We start from the raw sequence: 20,187 nt of genomic DNA on the forward strand, positions 1-20,187 counted from the left end.
CCGAGACGCAGCGAGGCCGGATGGCGGGCAGCAGCGGCGGGGCTGGAGACCGTGCGCAGGTACGGCGCCCTGACGGGGTTACCCGCGGTGTCTCCGACTGTCGGGCACCTGTCTCGCGCGCAGGGTGGGCGGGAAGGAGCGTGTCTACCTGTGGGCCCGGCCGGCGGAAGCGAGCGCTTGAAGCGGTGGGAGCAGAAGGGAAGGAAGGAAGAAAGCGGTACCGGGGAAGAGCTGCGAGACCTCCCGCCGCCAGGAACTCCCGCACTTCTCTTTAAGCAGGCACGGGGGTGATGGTGCAGCGCCGGGCTGGCCGCCGCATGCCAGCGCGGCGGGAAGGAGCGTGTCTACCTGTGGGCCCGGCCGGCGGAAGCGAGCGCTTGAAGCGGTGGGAGCAGAAGGGAAGGAAGGAAGAAAGCGGTACCGGGGAAGAGCTGCGAGACCTCCCGCCGCCAGGAACTCCCGCACTTCTCTTTAAGCAGGCACGGGGGTGATGGTGCAGCGCCGGGCTGGCCGCCGCATGCCAGCGCGAGGCCCCTCCAGCAAGGAAATGACTAGCGAGGGGCCTCGCAGTTGGGGTTCTTGTGCCCTAAAAGTGATTTTACTTCCAAAATAAATTACTAGGTAGGCAGCAAGGCGCTCTCACCTGTTCACTTCTCTGCTTTTAAGTGCTTTATTCTTTTCTTTCTTTTTTTAACGTTGCAGCTGCTCTTTTTTTTTTCTTTTTTTTTTTTAATGTTGTGATGGGAAACGGGTCCGTGCTCAGCACCTCAGCACCTTCTGTTTGTTTCTGAAAGTTTTCCTCCTCCTCTGTTACATGGTTGTTTCTGTGCCAAAGGGTGCTCCACATTTTATCACCTTTGCTTAGGGTGCAAATATGTCTTGGTTTATTCAGGTGCTTCTCAGTCTTTTCAGTGAACGCATTGATAAGAAGGAAAAGGAGGCTGTTTCCTTTTAACAAGCAAGGCGTACTCATTGAAAAGATTGCTGTTCATTTGTATAAGTGCTTAGAGCTCTTAATAAGACTCCACTTGCTTTTGAATTCTTGCACAAAATGTCTCTACCCTCCTCTTTACTTTTGCATCAGGTCCTCCAGTGTGGTTGGCACACCATACCCCCAGTGTTTGATTTCACACAGAGTTCTGCAACTGCCTTCATGGAGTGCATACTAGAGGAAGCTTAAAAGTACCAGTTATTTTTCCTATGAACAATGTTCAGTTAAGTTCAAAATCTCTCCATCAATATTTGTTTCAAATGGTAATGCTGAGAGAAGCTAGGGCTGTTGGCACTGGATTCACAACCCAGTCCTGATACCTTTGTTCCTGGCTAGCACAACCCTCAGATAGAGCACAGCCCCTGCCAGTTGATAATAGGCAAGTTTATTGATACACAGTGATAAGAAATAAAAGCCATGCAGGCAAAGCAAGTACAGCATACATTACCCAAATTCCCCAGTCCCAGAATATACACATAAGGCAAGTGGTCCATCCGTCCGTCCAGTATGTAAACGCCATCTTGAGGTCCTTTGCCAGCAGCCTTGGAGGTCGGGGGCTGATGCCAACCGTTTCCCCCCCAATCTCTGTTTTGAAAACTCTTTCTTTTGTATTCTTTCTTCTCTTGGTGACTTCTGACGACTCTTGATCCAGGGTTGTTGCTGGTTGGTCACACCGTGACATGTCCTGTGTTGTCAGCCAAACCCCTATTTTCACAAGCCTATCACATCCCCACCTCCTAATTTGGGGCTTTACCGGTGTCCTCTTAATTTGGTCTGTCTCCCCAAAACCAGAAAGCTTAAGGCTTTTTGAAAGCAGGCACTACAGCCATGGAGCCAGGCCTATCTCTATTATGAAAATAAAGTTTGGATGTTTTCAGTTACCCAGCATGTGTGGTCTTAATATTTTCCTGCCTGAGTTAGACACCCTGTCTGCTTCTGAAGGCTGGGAAACCTGTGTGACTGAGACCCAAGATTTTTAGAAATCAATTAACCCTTGTTGCTATAACCATTATAGGTTTTCCTCATTTCATGCTGTACATGCTTTCCTGGAAAATGGTGCATACCTCAAATTCACATAAAGGGAACCCACTTTACAATGTAACAAATAGGGATACATTGCAAGACCTCAACTGTACTGACCCCCAGACCCATTTCTACCATTTTTACAAGACAACTTTGCTACTCACCAACAGCAGACAGTACACACAAGCACAGGGTGGTGGTGAATGTTTAGCTGATGTGAAGAGAGGGTGGTGAAGGCTTCATTGATGGACCAGGGAGAGGGGTAGGAGATAAGCTAGCGGGACCCTTAGAAGCCATAATGGGGATGGCAAGTACAGAAACACGTGTCCCAGACAACGAGAGAGGAGCACAGATCCACACAGGAACCTATATTTTTGGTGTGTGCGTTACTCCGACAAAGCAGCTGACTTCAGGCTTCCATCACACTGATCGCATAAGAGTGAATTTACCTCGCATATAATCAATTTTTGGTATAAAAAGGGTCATTGCATAAGAGTGAATTTGTACATACAGAATCCACATAAAGCGAGGGAAAGCTGTATTCCAATGAATATATATATTGTCTATAAGCTGGTTTTCAAAATCAAACCTTTAAATACCATTTCCAAGCCAACAAGGGCTCAGTACAGGAATTCAGAAAGCCTGAGGCAGAATTGATCTAAGTTACACAGTTTTCTGTAAGCAGTATAGTTTCTTCATTTCAGTGGGGGTTGCTGGTTTCAGACATTTAAATGCATTAATATATTTAAACATAAATATATTTACAATCTCCAAGTTTATGGTGGATGGATCAGACAAGAGATCTTGCCTACATAAAACTATTTACATAGTGTGTTGTAAGACGTTAATGTGACCTGTTTCACTCATTTTGATCTCTTTCACTAAACCTATTCCATTCCTCTAAGCTTCCAGGAGCAGTGTGTAGTGTAAGAGTGATGTTGTAGCTGTCATGGTTCAGAAATTATGTGAGAGGCAAAGAATATTGGTTTAATGGTCATGGTTATCTTTCAAGCATTTGATCTAAGTTCAACTTTCAGCCAATGTGTACCTTTAGGTACACAGGTATTGTGGTGGCTGGTGGTACAAACCAGAAGATTTGTTTCCTTTTTAAAATCTTTTGTTGTAAGAAATCTCTTCCTGTATTAATGCATTGCTAATGCATATTAGTGCATATTCTAGTGCAGGGCTGTTCACATTCCAAGTCACTGGAAACCATGCTCCTCACGAACTATGCACTGTGGGGGCCAGAGCCAAGGACCCTTCTGGGCCACTGCCATGCAGGCACCTCTCCCCACCCCAGCCCCTCACTGCACCATGCGGTCAGGTAGCCCCCACCCCTAGTTCACCAGACACAGACTCACCCGCTACCCTGCACCACAAGCTCCTGTATGCTATCTTGCCCCTGGGACAGGTGCAGGAAGCAGAAGCCAGAGGGAAAGCTTGGAGACCCCAACTGAAGATACACCTGGAAGTGATGGGGAGCGGTGATTGGGTGGGATCCTGGGGACAGATGAATTCATAGATGTTAGGGGCCAGAAGGGACCTCACGAGATTATCAGGTCCAGCCCCCCGAGCGTGGGCAAGAAAGACTGCTGGGGTCAGATTACCCGAACAAGGTGAGCGTCCAGACCTTTTTTGAATACCTCATGGGCTGCACGTTGACCAGCCCTGTTCTAGTGTATTAAAGGATATTTACTAAAGCTGTGTGAAATTTTGCCGCCAGTTTTGTTTCGACGCTGTTTCAACTCATTTTGAGGTTGAAACAGCAAAATCGAAACAAAACAGATACAGTTGAAATAGCCTCAAAACAAAACGAGGTAAGTTGAAATGTTTCATCGTTTCGACCCTGTTTCGACAGAATCGAATGGAATAGCTGTTTTGAATCGAAACAGAATGCTTTTCTGTCGAAACATCGAAATGCTGGTCAAACAGAGTGCAGCTGTTTCTCACAGGCCTAATATTTGCATAATTTCTACAGTATTACTCTTTACGTTATTGTCATATGTACAGGCAGTCCTCGGACTTACGACACAATTGGTTCCTGAAAATCGTGTCTTAAGTCGAAATGTTGTAACTCAGAACCAATTCTCATAAGAAACAATGTTATAAATGTGGGATTGGTTCCTGAACCAAGGCCTGATGCACTATTTTCACCAAAAATACCCCATAATTTTGTACTCGATCAGTTATAGATGAGTAATATAGCTGCATTAGTGTATTTATATTGTAAATAGCAATCATATTGATTTGGAAGGACTGCTTTGAGGTGACTTTGCTGGACTTTTTGAAAGGCTCTTGGTTGGACTTTTTGAAGGGTTCTTGGCTGGAGTCTTCTCAGGAGCCTTGGCTGCAGGTTTTTCTAGAGTCTTGTCTGCTTTCCTAAAGAAAGTGTCCAAAGAAGTTTGGACAGATGTTCTCCAGGGAGATGGGCGATGCAGCGAACTTATTCGCTGGCATGGTGTCGCATCAGATCAAGCATTGTAAAGTCGAAACTGACGTCATAAAGTTGAAACAGGGTGTCAATTTATAAATGTTGTAAGTGTGAAATGTTGTAACTGAAAATGTTGCGAGTCGAGGACTGCCCTTACTTAATTTGACCAGGGAAGCGGCAAAAAGTCAGGGCAGTTCTCTTAATTTAATTGCAATGAAAATATCAACTTTTTGGGCAAAAATGAGTTGTCAAAGACATATTGAAAGTGTATTTGAAATGTACTACTGAGCTGTTTTTTAATATAGTCTTATAACATTATTATATTTTTTTCTGTTCCTCACGTTAGTTCATTTTATATATTTTAGATTAAGCTGGTAGCAGTACTTCCTATTGTTTCTCATGTTTTCTTTTTGTCTTTAAACTTTAAACAACTCTATATTAAATTACTTAAGTGTCTGCTTTTGGCTGAATCTAAACATTACATTTTATTTGTAAACTCTATAACACAGTATATCTTGTGTTTTTATTTTGCGCTTTTCTCTTTCCTAAGACATTAGCATAATATTGTTATTATTAATATTATTAAACTAAATATTTTTATAATTGTTTGGAATTACAACAAACACGACTGTGTGTTGCTGTTAGCAGAAAATTTCTTACAGCACTTGAACGCAAACCTAGCAATACACAGTAACAACAGTTAGTGGTCTTTTTCCTTTTCTTTTGGTAATTTTATTACTGAAGTATCATTGATTAACTTTTCACAATTGCAAGTAGGTCATTAGTAATACATTTAATTTCGGGATAGATATATGCTTATCCAAAAATCTTGAAGCCTGATCTTCTACATCTCCAGAAATAATTGTTATTAAAAAATACCAGTACTGCTTGTATTTTCTGGATTTTTTATTCCTATTTTTTATTGTTTTTAATACCTACATAAATATCTGAAAACAAGCTTGTTTTCCATATAGACTTTATCCTTTGCATATGACACATCTATTTATTTCTCTTTAGCATGGAGCTGAAATTAATGTACCTATTTTGTTTACTTCCTTATTTATATGATAGTGAGCAAAGCACCATAGCTAAAAATAGAGACTGTTGATTTTAACTTTCTAGGGAGGCTTTTGATAGGAGTCTTCTATGCAGGAGGAGTGAACAATATTTCATTGAATCTTAACTGTTCTGTATGGATGGATTTGGGATATAATTATATTTCATAGTTAATTTAACACTAAATTGTATATAAATTAATCATTCTCATGGAACATATTACACACAACTGTGTACCTACACTTTGGCTAGACTTCAGTATTACCCGCTGGCACTGTTTTACCAGAGGATCTCAGGTTTCCCTGCATTTGAATTATTTGATCTGATCAAAGGTAACTGATGAATCAGTTTATTTGTTAGTATATTTTGAAGACATTTTAACATGCATGTAAAGCAGTGTTGCTCAACCTTCTGACCCCGCCAGCTGGATCCTGCAGGTGGGGTTTGCACTCAGGGTCAGTCTACAGGTACAATCCGGCACATGGCCTGGCTCCATGCACTGGATCTGGCCACAAAATAACCCTTCACACTGGCTCACCTTTGTGCCATGTAGCCCTCAGAGTACCCCACAGGTCTAGAAATCTGGCAGTGTGGGAGCGATGACAGCATTAAGTGCCACAGCAATGGAAGAATTCCAGAGCATCAGCTATTACTGTTGCAACTGCTACCCTGTTACCTAATTTCCCAATCCATGAAGATCCCTGTGGGCCAGATGATATGACTCTACATGCTGAATTTAGCTCTTGGGCTGCAGGTTGAGCACCACTGGTCTAAAACATTTGATAAGTACTTTTTATTTCTTTTATTATAGTTTTAAACCAGCATAAATTGTTTTGACAGTTTTAAGTCTTTTTATTTACTTTTCTTTAATTTGAGGGCAGAGTTAATTTTCTCAAGAAAACTGACACTAATTTCCACAGGTATATCTTGTGGATACTTCAATCTGTAGAGACTCTTTGATATTACTAGTAGAATGCTCTTTACACCAGTGCTAACTTACAAGTTTTGTTCTTATTTAGGAGCATGAACGTTTGAATATTTGGTGTTTAAACATATAACTGTCCTGCTCAGGTGTTTGACTTCTGAGTGTCATAGAAGCTTTGACTGAGTATTTGAAAAAACATACGGGACTCCATTATTTGATTGGCTTTTCAACCTGATGTTGTTATGGCAAGAGTCATTCAAGTGTTTGTGAATAGTGTATTCAAGGGACAGCAAAACTGAAATTTTAAAATTGGAGACAAGCTATTGAATAAAAGTGATACTCTAGTAAGAATATTTTAAATGATGAACACATTTATCATTTTTAAATTTCAAGTTCTATATGTTCCCTTTTCTTCATATGAAACACTAATTACCATTAGGAACCATATTGTTTACATTGTGATGCTCTGCAATGTAATGGAAATGTGCTCATTCTCTGTCCATAAGGAATGTATGTCAGATTACTACAGATCAGCATCCTAAATAGGATCAAACTACAAACTTGTACAGCTACTGGAATTACAGTTAAAACCCACTAGATAGTGTCAGAAAAATATTATACAGTTTTAGTTTGCCCCCTTACACATACAAGCTTTGGAATGTGAGGTAGCTTTTTCAAACTTTGAAACCTTAGGCCAGGTACAGGAGTTACACTTATTATGTGGTAGGCATGCAGAAAGTGCTCTACAGCCATAACCGAACAGATGGTCAGGGCCCATAGAGCACTGTAAAAATGACAGATAAGATAACCCTGGATGGATGTGGTATCAGACTTCAGCACTGTAGGTTAGTGCTCATTAGTGAACATCTGTACCAGATCCCATCGCAACTCACAGTAGGTCACATTTCACCGACATCCCATGGAGCATTGCGGCTCCCTGCTCACCCCCCCTTGTGGGGCAGTGGTCTAGCCTAGGCCAGAGCTCCTGTCCTCTGCCCAAGCATTGGGCCAGCCCTGCCCCTGGGCAGCCACTGACAAAAGTCAGAAAGCCTTTGAACCCAGGCCTGCTCATGTCCGTCCTCCGGGTAGCATAGATCCATCCACACAAAGAAAACTACCTTATGCTGAATGTCTTTTATTGCATATTGTCATGGGTGCAGGTGACCAAGTGCCAAATGTTGGGTCTATTGCTATTTTGCTTCTGTTCACAGTTAACCTGTCTTAAGAACTGATTCATCTGCACTGATTTTTGGCAATAGGTAAGTTCCCCAATAGAAGTAAAACATGCACTTGAACTTGCCCCAAATCTACATCAGCACACCTGTATATACTAATATGTAGCATCAGTGCTTTCCAACTTGTCTGGGGATACCAAATGCATGTGAAAAATGTAGATTGTGAGAAGCACTTACACTGCCTGTGCTCAATACAGAATGCGGGACCAGAAATTCCTGAGTCCAGCGTACTGACACAAAGCTTTCAATGGCCCATAAAGAAGAAAAGAGTTTTTTCTGTTCTCATGTCTTAAAGCTAGTTTCTAATAATCCTGGTCACTTGAGTAATGGTTTGGAACCATGTACACTTGATAGAAAGCTGATTCAGACAGTTTGCTGCAGAGTTTGAGGTATACTGCTAGGAGTCCCATAGATACATGTCGGGTAAGTAGCTTTTTTTGTCAAGCTCCTACATTGGTTGTTTTAGTACTTCAGTTGTCACTTTTCCGGGCTATATGAATAGTAATATTCAATGGTCTTGCTAGCCTTCATGTAGTGTTCCCTTCTTAGAGCAACCCCCCAATAAAAGCAAACAAACAAACAAGAAAACCCTCTGGGACATGGTGTCTATGGTGTTCTCCTTAGGAAAAAAACCTCCCATTCTTTAGTAGGAGGAAAGGAAAATCTTTTCCTACCTCCTAATCTGGTGCATGAAAAAGCAGTGGTTTGATTTTTCTCTTCTGAACCCAGTAGATTTCCTAAAAGGTATACTGAATTTTGCAAGCCACCAGAGAAATAGTGTCACTTTCTTGAAGCCCTAGTGAGTAGAGGCTGTCAGGTTATCCCATTTGCCAGCTCACGCCCCAGAAAGGATGATTTAGGATTGCCAGGTATTTAGTACTGTGTCAGTATTCCATTAGTTCTTTTTTTTTAATTGCCTAATTAGCTGGCACCCTAACATTACCAGCCAATCGATGGCATTGTGTGTTTGCAGGAGAGGCAGTGGAGCCTCAATCCCATGGCCCAGAACAATACACTATTTACCAAGAAATTGTTAAAAGGTTTAAAAAAATAATTAAATATTTGCGCTCAAGGCAATTACACTTCCAAGAGTGTATTTTCTGAAGTGGTCCAATGACAGTACAGTGAACCTTGGTGGGGGAGTATTAAGTTTATCATACAGTTTTTCAGCCACATGCAAGTTTTTCAAATGTAGGATCACTTAAATCTACAATTGGGGTAATTTTTCCTTGATTTCAAATGGAGCAGGATTAGGTCTTTGTACTGTTTACTCTATAAGGTACCTCTCTACCCTGTCCTTGTTTTGTCTCCTTGCAATGCATGAGAAAAATGGCTTGAGCTGGGTAATCATTAAAAGCAGTTACAAGTATACAAAAATTCTACAGTTTTGGGGAAGGGGGAGAGAGAAGACAGCACATTCAGTGGTGAATGCAGCCAACTAAGGCTTATCAGGTGAAGCTTTCAAGCTTTATACACTTGTAAAGAAAATAAGAATAAGAGCCAGTTATGCATGTGGGTGTAAATTAGGAAGCAAAATCTTGCCTGAAATATTTTAATAGCACTCTACATTTTTCATCTGGCTTTTGAAGGCTTTTGTAGGAGGAAAAATAATAAAAAGTAAACTGTATTTCTTGTATTCAGTACCCACAATCGGGCATTTTATAAAGTGATTTTGGAGGCATCTGATGTAGTAAGTGGCTGCTTACACTCAGAAGTATTTTGTAATGTCATGATACAAACAATGTCTTGTTCAAGCCAAGTTTGTATTTGCCCAAGATGTAGGTACGTTCTCAGCTCTGACCCCAAAATTTTCTGAACTTGCCTAGTTCATTCAAAAATCACTTCTAAATATAGAAGGGATAAAGCCTTAGATATGAAATTTCAATTTAGGTGCATGGGTAAGTGTTTGAATTGAAGTGGTGTATCTGAACCTGGAATATGGTTTTGGTTGCAACACTAGAATAGTTCTGCTTATGTCTTTTCTTGAAGGGTTGCAATCCCAGATGATGGAAAATAATGAGAGGAGATAATTTCTACTTATCTCTGTCTTAGACCTCCTTCACAGTCTTCTTCCTTTAAAATTTCATGCCTTTCAATTAGGGGTGTGCCGATAAAGATTTTTTGGGTTGATACTGATGGCTGATTATTAACGAGCCATATCAGCCGATACCAATCTGATAGCTGATATGCAGCCCAGCAGGTTGGAGAGCAGTGTCTCGCTGGTAAGTCTGGGGGAAAAGGTGGGGGGGGGGCAAATCGAGGCCCCCATGAAGAGGGAGGGAGTGGGGCTGGGGCTGGCATTGCTCAGACAGGGTGGGGCACAGGATGCATTGTCCGGGATCACGGGGGGGCGGGGAGGCTCCTGCCACTGGTACACTCTGAGGGAGGTATGGAGGGGCATGTGCCTCCAGGATCTGTGCGTGGGGAGAGGGTGGGCTGCTGCTGTCAGCTGGAGCCTGAGCCAGCACCAGGCTCTTCCTAGCGAGGAGGGGCTGGGCCAGGACTGCTCATGGAGTAGGTGATGGTGGCGCTGGGAGTGGGGGCTCAAAAGGGTCTATGATGAATTTTGGAGTGGCCACAGCTCACCCCCAGCCTCCTCCCAGCGCTGCTGCCGCCTGCTTCACACACAGCCCCAGCCCAACACGCTCACCAGGAAGAGTCTGGCACTGCTCCCAGCCCCAGCCTGCAGTGACCACCTGCCCTTGCCCACACAGATTTGGGGGGTATGTGCCCCTCTGTGCCTCCCCCAGGGTGCACCAGCAGTGGGAGCCATGCTCCCCAACCCCACACCCCCAGACAAGTCGCTCATGGCTCTGTCCCATGCCCTGCCCTGCTCCAGCTGGGCAGTGTCTGCCCTTGCCCCAGCCCCACTCCTTCCCTCACCACAGGGGCCTCAATCTGCCCCCCCACACACACACACTTACCAGCTGGACACTGGTCTCCAAGTTGCTGGGCTGCATGAATCCACACTGCATTTATCATCAGCATTATCAGCCACATCAGCCAAAAAAAGCCAATTGCCGATAATGTCAATTTTGCTTTTATTGGTGCCAATATGATATGAACTAATGTATCAGTGCACCTCTACTTTTGATACCGCATCTGCCATCATGAGTCATCCCAACTTTCTATTTTGCTCAGGTTTGTAAACTACATATCTAGATGTATTTATTTCAAGTACTGAAATAAATTTGTAATAATGAAAATCAGCCACTTGATAGTGTGGTACCTTGTGCCTCCTCACTTGTGACATCTATAATTATATTGAAATTTCCTCAAAACAGAGACTTTGTATAGTGCCAGTTATGGTTTGGCGAAAGAAAAGGCGAAAATGAAAAAATGAAATCTAATAAAATTTGTCAAGTACTATTTGGGATTGAAATTCATAACATGCCAGTATTAGAATCCACTACACCATAGGTTTTCAACCTTTTTGAGGTTGAACAAAATAGGTCCAAGGACAGAGCCTTGGGGGGCCCCACTGGTCACAGGGCACCATGATGATTGACTTCTGTCAACCACCCCCCTCTGGGTCTGACCAAGGAGCCAATTTCCCAGCCAGCGGATCGTAGTGGACCCAAGGCCACAGTTGGCCAGTTTTGCCAAGAGGTGATAATGGGATACCAGATCAAAGGCTTTTTTGAAGTCAAGATATATGACATCAATCTCTTCTCCCTTGTCCAGGTGATAAGTCACCTGGTTGTAAAAGGAAATGAGATTGGTCAAGCAAGACCTACCCGCAATAAACCCATGCTGGCTGTCCCTCAGGGTGTTGCCATCGACCAGTCCTTTAAGAATGGCCTCCTCAATGATTTTTTCTAAGACCTTCCCCAGGATAAAGGTTAGGCTGATGGGCCTGTAGTTTGCCGGATCCACTTTCCTCCCCTTCTTGAAGATAGGCACCACACTGGCCTTCTTTCAATCATTGGGCACTTCACCAGAGCTCCAGGAGCTCTCAAAGATCCGTGCCAGGGGCTGAGCTATGATGCTAGCTAGCTCCTTGAGTACTCTGGAGTATAAATTGTCAGGGCCGGCTGACTTGAAGGTGTCCAGCCTCTCAAGCTGTTTCTTCACAAGGTCAGCATTGATGGAAGGTAAGGAACCACCCTCACTTAGGGGTCCCTGTCCCATAATGGGCAGGGCGTCCTATGGGACTTGTGAAAGACTGACACAAAGTACCCATTTAGCAAGTTGGCTTTTTCCTGGGCGTCAGTCGTTAGTTTTCCCTTTTGGTTTAGCAGGGTTCCAGTATTGCCTTTGTTTTTCTTCCAGCTCCCCACATATCTAAAAAAGGACTTTTTCTTGTCCTTGATACTTGTAGCTAGTTGGAGTTCTATGGCAGCCTTTACTTTCCTGGTTTGCTCCCTGCAGGTCCAGACCAGTGCAGAGTATTCCTCCTTGGAGGTGGATCCTGTCCTCCATCCTTTGTAGGTCTGTCTTTTTAGATGCAGGAGGACCACTAGTTCCCTGGAGATCCAAGGGGGCTGCTGTGCCCTCTTGCGGCCTTGCCTCTGAGACAGAATAGCCTTAGCTTGTGCATCTAGGATCACTCCCTTGACGAGCAACCACTCTTCCTGGACTCCCCTCCCTTTGGGGTCATGGTCCCTTAGGGCCTCACCGACAAGTCTCCTAAGCTTGTCAAAGTCAGCCCTCCTGAAGTTGAGGACCTCTGTACTGCTGACAGACTTGACAGCTTTTAAGCAGATGCTGAAGGTGATCATCTCATGGTCGCTGTCACTCAGCTTCCCTTCGATCATTGGGTCGCTGATTAAGTCATCCCCAGTTGCCAGTACCAGGTCAAGCAGCGCTTTGCCTCTTGTTGGCTCGTAGACTTTTTGAGTCAGATAGAGCTCATCCACGCATGTAAGGAAGCTTTGCAACTGCTCGGATTTGGCCAAGTGCTCTTCCCATGAGATGTCCAGGTAGTTGAAGTCCCCCATGACATCTATGGACTGGGAGCATGCAGCCTCAGCCAATTCCCTGGCGAACTCCTGCTCAAGCTTTTGATTCTGGGAGGGAGGTCTGTAGTAGACTCCCACCATTGTATCTCCTGTGCCGTGTTCCCCATGGATTTTAACCCAGAGGGTCTATAGTCATCCATCCTGGGTGCTGATGTTGGCTTGTAGGGACGTGTAGCTCTCCTTGACATAAAGAGCTACACCTCTGCCCCTTTTATCCACTCGATCCCTCCTGTACAGGGTATAGCCATCTATACCCGTGGTCCAGTCATAGGTGGAGTCCCACCAGGTCTCCGTTATCCCTATGACATTGTAATTATTTGTGTTAAGCAGGAGGACAAGTTCCTTGTGTTTATTCTCCAAGCTCCTGGCATTGGTGTATAGGCATGCAAGTGTCCCCTTGGGGGCCCTTGTCTTGCCTGCAGCTTGCTCTAGGGCTGGGGCAGGGGAGGCTCCCTTAAGTGCCTTGGCTTGCTGGCTTTGCAAGGGTTGCTCAGTGGGCCAGCAGTGGCGGTAGGCCCCCAGTCACCCAATGGGCTTAGTTTAAAGCCCGGTGGAGCAGGTCAGCCATTCTGGCTGAGAAGAGCCTCCTTCCCAGTGGAGAGAGGTGGTGGCCATCCCTTCCCAGCAGCTCACTGCCTCTCTTACCAAAGAGTGGACTGTGGTCATGGAAGCTGAAGCCTTCCTGATGACACCAGCACCGCAGCCTTTGGTTCACTACCTGGATCCTCCTCTCCCTCCTCAGCCCACTGTGGGGGAGTGGCACAGCCTTGGTGGGAATAGGTAGTTCCTCAGCTCAGACTGGCTGCCTGACATGAGCCCCAGGTGTCAGTGTGGGCTGTGGAGACATGGCTGAGGGGGCCATGGGGCTGGCAATCCCACGTGGGAAGGCCAGCAGTCTTTGGTGCCCACTGCAGTGATGCCTCCTGGCCCACAGTTCTCTGAGGGACATTGGGTCTGGGATTATGTAGCTCTCTAAATAGGTAGTTCCTCAGCTCAGACTGGCTGCCTGACATGAGCCCCAGGTGTCAGTGTGGGCTGTGGAGACATGGCTGAGGGGGCCATGGGGCTGGCAATCCCACGTGGGAAGGCCAGCAGTCTTTGGTGCCCACTGCAGTGATGCCTCCTGGCCCACAGTTCTCTGAGGGACATTGGGTCTGGGATTATGTAGCTCTCTAACTCCTATGTGAAGTCCCTGGTCTTGATTCAGCACCCCTGAATGTAGGGTGCAAGATCAAAAGTCCCTTACCCCATGCCTGTCCTCCATGGTTTCATGTTTGTTAAGTTAAGGCCCTGTGGTATTTCCCCTGACCCCAAACCCACTTCCAGGTTCGGTTGCCTCATTCTCAACCCCCTCACCCTGCCACCAGCAAAGATTTGCTGTTTTCTATTAATTGGGAAGAGGGACCAAGCTGAGACATAGGCAGTGTTCAACAGGTTTTCTTTATTAAACACAGGAAAAGTTTGGCAACCAAAGCAGTTTAAACCGAGGCATGTCTCGGAATGCATGCACTGCATTCCCCTGCATCCGGGTGTGTGCCCTGGGGAGATGGAGAGTGGGGTTGGGAAGAGAGAGGGGAAAGATGATGGTGCCTAGGCAGGCTGGGTTGTGGGCAGCAGTGCCCATGAGGCAGGGCCAGAGGAGCCCATGGCAGAAGACCCATGGTCTGGTGCCAGGATGTGGGCATTAGATGCTCTCTGGCCCTACTCCTCTGGGGAGGGCTACCAGTCCACACAGGTGAGAAGGCAGTTGGCCAGGGCTTCACAGCTCTGGACACCCTACCACGATGTGGGGCCAAGGCCACACACATTATCAGGAGGTTCACCCTCTCCCCCATCTCTACATTGTGTATGCTCATGGTTTCAGGCCCAGTCCATAGTTGAAGTGCTTCTTCCAGCAGTCCAGCTGCCCCCTATAGGGCCTCATGAGCCAGGGCAGCTGAGGGTAGGCCAGGCCCCACTACAAGGATTGTGGGGTGATGATGCCGATGAGGAAGTCAGAGACCCCGGGAGTGTAATGCTGTTTTTCTATCACCCCTGGGAATGGGAAGCTGCACAAGAAGGGGGCATTGTCTTCATTGTTTGCATGAAGTCGGTTGCTCAGCTGTTCCCCCAATGCCTTGGTTGTGTGTGCGCGTGTGTGCGTGTGTGCGCGCACACCCTGGATGCCTGGGTTGTGTGTGCATGTGCTCCCCATACACACACACTTGCACAGAACCCAGGCATCCTGGACACTCTCACATATGCACACAGAACATAGGCATGTGGGGTACATGCATGCACCCACACACACACCCCCACACAGAACCCAAGCATCCAGGACACATGCACACTTGGTGGGCGCAGGCTTGTGGCCATGAGGGTGCATAACATGACAAGCTGCTGCTGCATCAGGTCCAGGTGGGTATCTGTGATGTCCCTGCCAGCCAATCGGGTGGTTTGGCCTTTTGGGCTTTGCTCGGGACTCTTTTGCAGCCCAGGGAGCCCCTCCCCTACCTGCTGCCCTTGGGTGTCAGAGCCTGCCTGCACTACCCTCACTCTACCCTCCACCCACCTCCCTTGGGCTAATGTGTTCTGCTTCTTCCTGACCTAACCTTGGGAGCTTAGTAGAGCTTGAAAGTTAGAGCATTTCTGCCTCTTGAACTCCTCTATTTGGCCTCTGTTACTATGTTTAGTTGGTCCTTGTTAGGTTTAGGCCACAGTTCTTCACCTGTAATATAGAACATGCTTTACATTTTTAAGATGTGAAATAATGTTTAAATGGTACTTATAATGTAAGTGTGCATATTAAAGTACATTATGTTTATGTTTTCCACAGAGACATTTTATTCTAAATTGAATTTAAGTTTATGCCAGTAACTTTGCTTTCTTTATTTCTAATAATCAAGCATTCTGCTTGACTGATTGCAGTTTTCATTTCATAAAAGTGTTTAGTATTGTTTTTAATGAATAAATATGCTATTTTCTGTCTTTATAAAATACTTGTATATACAGTTACATCTTTGTTTTTCTAACTGGGTGATGCAGTTTCAATTTCACAATTTGTTTTACTCAAATCACTTCATTTAAATGTCACTGAACATGGGAATGGTTTCTTTTCCCAGTAAATATATTGTAAACCAATAAAAAAAAATAAAGGCAAACAACGGGACATCACTCACTCGGCCAGAGACACATTTTTATGTATTTATTATTATTTCATTGTTTTTGTGCTGATAGATTTCATTACTATGTTGCACTTGAGACATTTCAACAGTTGGACTCAGTATAAAGTAAAAAGTTAAGTATAGGGATCAGGAGTAATATTAAACTATGGTATGTTTGAAAGTACAATAATGATGAATGGACAAATGCTTGTGTATCCAGTGAATTTTTGGCATTGGTTGTATCCCACAATCTTGTTTTCTGCAGACTCAATGAGCTGCCCAATTTTACTATTTGCAGGGACAGAATTCAGTCATAGAAGTTAATGGTGCAACCAAGTGGGTTAATGTAAGTTTATAGTGGCACTGCTGAGTCTCTTTGGCCATAAGTAGAGTTTAGTAGAGCAATACTTTCAATATTGAATTGAATTATGGAAGTTGGACACAGAAACTGTACCCCCTTTAGAGACTATTATACCTTTCTTTTTTTGTAACTGAGCATGAACCTTATTTAAGCTACTTGTTCCTGTCCCCCTTAAGGCAAAAGAAAAATCCTATGGACTTTAGTAATATAGAATCAAATCTCAGGTATATAAAAATGCACACAATCCATGCCTGAAAATTATTTGCCTGGTTTCAGTACAGGAATATTCAAACATTCAAATTCCCTTCTTGTCAGTGCAGAAGCAGAAAAGGATCTTGGAATCATTACTGATGCCAAAATGAACATGGGCCGACAGTGTGGGGACGCGGTCAGGAAGGCCAACCGCACCTTGTCGTGCATCCACAGAGGCATCTCAAGCATGTCCAAGGAGCTGATCCTCCCCCTCTATGCAGCACTGGTCAGGCTGCAGTTGGAGTACTGCATCCAGTTCTAGGCGCCGCACTTCAGGAGGGATATGGACAGCATGGAGAGGGTCCAGAGGAGAGCCACCTGCATGATCAGGGGACAGCAGGGCAGGCCCTACGAGGAGAGGCTAAGGGACCTGAACTTTTTCAGCCTCCAGAAGAGAAGGCTGAGGGGGGATCTAGTGGCCTGTTACAAACTAGTCAGGGGGGACCAGCTGGCATTGGGGGAGTCCCTGTTCCCCTGAGCAATCCCGGGAGTGACTAGAAATAACGGTCACAAGCTGGCAGAGGGTAGATTTAGACTAGACATCAGGAGGCACTACTTCACAGTCAGGGCGGGTAGGATCTGGAACCAATTTCCAAGAGAAGTGGTGCTGGCTCCTACCCTGGGAGTCTTTAAGAGGAGGCTAGATGAACACCTTGCTGGGGTCGTTTGACCCCAGTGCTCTTTCCTGCCATGGCTGGGGGTCGGACTTGATGACCTGTCAAGGTCCCTTCCAACCCTACAAACCATGAAACTATGAAACATATTAGTAAATCCTGTATTTTGCATAGCTATTCCATTCTGAAGCTTTGTAACAGTATAACTTCCATTATATAGGACCTTGTATACTTGTATCTGTACATGATGCTGTACCTAGTTTGATCTTATTTAAGTTTGCATCTGAACATTACTGGTTCCTCTACACTCACTCCTGGTCCATTATCAGCAACAAGCCTGGCTAGTAGTGTAGATAATCTAGCAGGTAAGTGTCAAGTGTAATCATGAATAGTTTCACTGATGACTTTTTGTAAACTTTAATTGACCTCTTCTTTTATTTTCCGAATATTGCCTAACAAAAAAAATACTTTTATGCTAACTTATTCTTTCTAAAATTTCCCCCAAAGTCAAACTCTACTCACAGTAGAGTTAACCACATGCACAATCCTTTGTAGGATTGTGATCAAAGTAGTTTACTCTGCTTGTTTGGCATGAGATACTCCTTCTAACTAAACCTAGTGAAGAATTTTCATGTATTGATTGAATTTTCTTACAAGAAGTAAATACTGTATGTATTCATCATAATATACTTGCTTCAGTTTTTGTTTGAATATGAGAGAACTATATTTAATTTTACAATATAAAATCATCAGTATTAAGTGCACAGTGGCTCATAGCAAACATGTAGAACATGTGTGTGTACACATGCATGCACACGCACACACAGAGCCAAAATGGCTTATTTTAGGTGTTGTGGAATTTAACACCATATAGAGGATTTATAATAGCCTAAATCTGTGAATTTTCTGTATCTGCATATTTGTTATTTATTAAGGCTGTATGATGCTTTGGGTGCTGATTCGATTTGGAGGAGATTTGGCCCTATTTGGTGGCCGAATCTCCAAACCTGAATCAGCAACGCGCAAGTCTTTGACTTCAGGAAAGCCGACTTTGACAAGCTCAGGAGGCTTGTCAGTGAGGCCCTAAGGGGCCGTGACCACAGGGAGAGGGGAGTTCAAGAGGAGTGGTTGCTCCTCAAGGGAGCGATCCTCAATGCACAAACTAAGTCTATTCCATCTCGGAGGAAAGGCAGCAAGAGGGCACAGCAGCCCCCCTGGCTCTCCAGGGACCTAGCAGACCTCCTGAGGCTAAAAAGAAAGGCCTACAAAGGATGGAGGAGGGGAGTCACCTCCAAGCAGGATTATTCTGCACTGGTCCGGTCCTGTAGGGAGCAGACCAGGAAAGCCAAGGCTGCAACTGAACTCCAACTAGCTTCGAGCATCAAGGACAATAAAAAGTCCTTTTTCAGATATGTGGGGAGCCGGAGGAAAAGCAGAGGCAACATTGGACCCCTGCTGAGCCAGATGGGGCAACTGACAACTGACGCCCAGGAAAAAGCCAACCTATTAAATAGGTACTTTGCGTCAGTCTTTCATCAGTCCCATGGGACGCCCATGCCCGCTACAGGGCCGGGAAGTCCGGGTGAGGGTGATCCCCTGCCCTCCCTTAATGCTGACTTTCTGAAAGAACATCTTGAGAAGCTGGATACCTTCAAGTCAGCTGGCCCTGACAATCTTCCCCCCAGGGTACTCAAGGAGCTGGCAAGCATCATAGCCCAGCCTCTAGCACGGATCTTTGAAAACTCTTGGCGCTCTGGTGTAGTGCCCGAAGACTGGAAGAAGGCCAATGTGGTGCCTATCTTCAAGAAAGGGAGGAAAGTGGATCCGGCTAACTATAGGCCCATCAGCCTGACTTCTATCCCGGGGAAGATCTTAGAAAAGTTTATTAAAGAGGCCATCCTTAATGGACTGGCCGACGCCAACATCTTAAGGGATAGCCAGCACGGGTTTGTTGCGGGTAGGTCTTGCTTGACCAATCTCATTTCCTTCTACGACCAGGTGACCTATCACCTGGACAAGGGAGAAGAGATTGATGTCATATATCTTGACTTCAAAAAAGCCTTCGATCTGGTGTCCCATGATCGCCTCTTGGAGAAACTGGCCAATTGTCGCCTTGGGTCCTCCACGATCCACTGGCTGGAAAATTGGCTCCGGGGTCGGACCCAGAGGGTAGTAATTGATGGAAGTCACTCATCGTGGTGTCCTGTGACCAGTGGGGTCCCCCAAGGCTCTGTCCTTGGACCCATACTGTTCAACATCTTCATTAATGATGTGGACACTGGAGTCAGAAGCGGACTGGCCAAGTTCGCCGATGACACCAAACTTTGGGGCAAAGCATCCACACCAGAAGACAGGCAGGTTATCCAGGCTGACCTGGACAGGCTCAGCAAGTGGGCGGACGAGAATCTGATGGTGTTCAACGCCGATAAATGCAAGGTTCTCCACCTTGGGAAAAAAAACCCGCAGCATCCTTATAGGCTCGGCAGTGCTATGTTGGCTAGCACTATGGAAGAAAGAGACTTGGGGGTCATCATTGACCACAAGATGAACATGAGCCTGCAATGCGATGCGGCGGCTAGTAAAGCGACCAAAACGCTGGCTTGCATCCATAGATGCTTCTCAAGCAAATCCCGGGACGTCATTCTCCCCCTGTACTCGGCCTTAGTGAGGCCGCAGCTGGAGTACTGTGTCCAGTTTTGGGCTCCACAATTCAAAAAGGATGTGGAGAAGCTTGAGAGAGTCCAGAGAAGAGCCACGCGCATGATCAGAGGTCAGGGAAGCAGACCCTACGATGACAGGCTGAGAGCCCTGGGGCTCTTTAGCCTGAAAAAGCGCAGGCTCAGGGGTGATCTGATGGCCACCTACAAGTTTATCAGGGGTGACCACCAGCATCTGGGGGAACGTTTGTTCACCAGAGCGCCCCAAGGGATGACGAGGTCGAATGGTCACAAACTACTTCAAGATCGTTTCAGGCTGGACATAAGGAAGAACTTCTTTACTGTCCGAGCCCCCAAGGTCTGGAACAGCCTGCCACCGGAGGTGGTTCAAGCGCCTTCATTGAACACCTTCAAGATGAAACTGGATGCTTATCTTGCTGGGATCCTATGACCCCAGCTGACTTCCTGCCCTTTGGGCGGGGGGCTGGACTCGATGATCTTCCAAGGTCCCTTCCAGCCCTAATGTCTATGAAATCAT

The 20,187-nt window shown here is 45.4% G+C and overlaps 1 protein-coding gene across 3 annotated transcripts in view; it reads left to right on the plus strand.

The window, feature by feature from the left end:
• The first annotated feature begins 24 nt into the window (after window positions 1-24).
• Window positions 25-20,187, plus strand: part of CABCOCO1 (ciliary associated calcium binding coiled-coil 1) — a 130,385-nt gene continuing 110,222 nt past the window's right edge. For 2 of the 3 annotated variants that reach the window (XM_006022357.3, XM_006022359.3), the window contains exon 1: window positions 25-59. The gene's annotated coding sequence lies outside the window, so the exon portion shown is untranslated. Of the gene's footprint in view, window positions 60-356; window positions 622-20,187 lie in introns of those variants that run through there. The other variant, XM_006022358.3, reaches the window with a different exon arrangement.

The sequence above is a fragment of the Alligator sinensis genome, unplaced genomic scaffold, assembly GCF_000455745.1.
Source record: "Alligator sinensis unplaced genomic scaffold, ASM45574v1 scaffold674_1, whole genome shotgun sequence".
Taxonomy (NCBI): domain Eukaryota; kingdom Metazoa; phylum Chordata; order Crocodylia; family Alligatoridae; genus Alligator; species Alligator sinensis.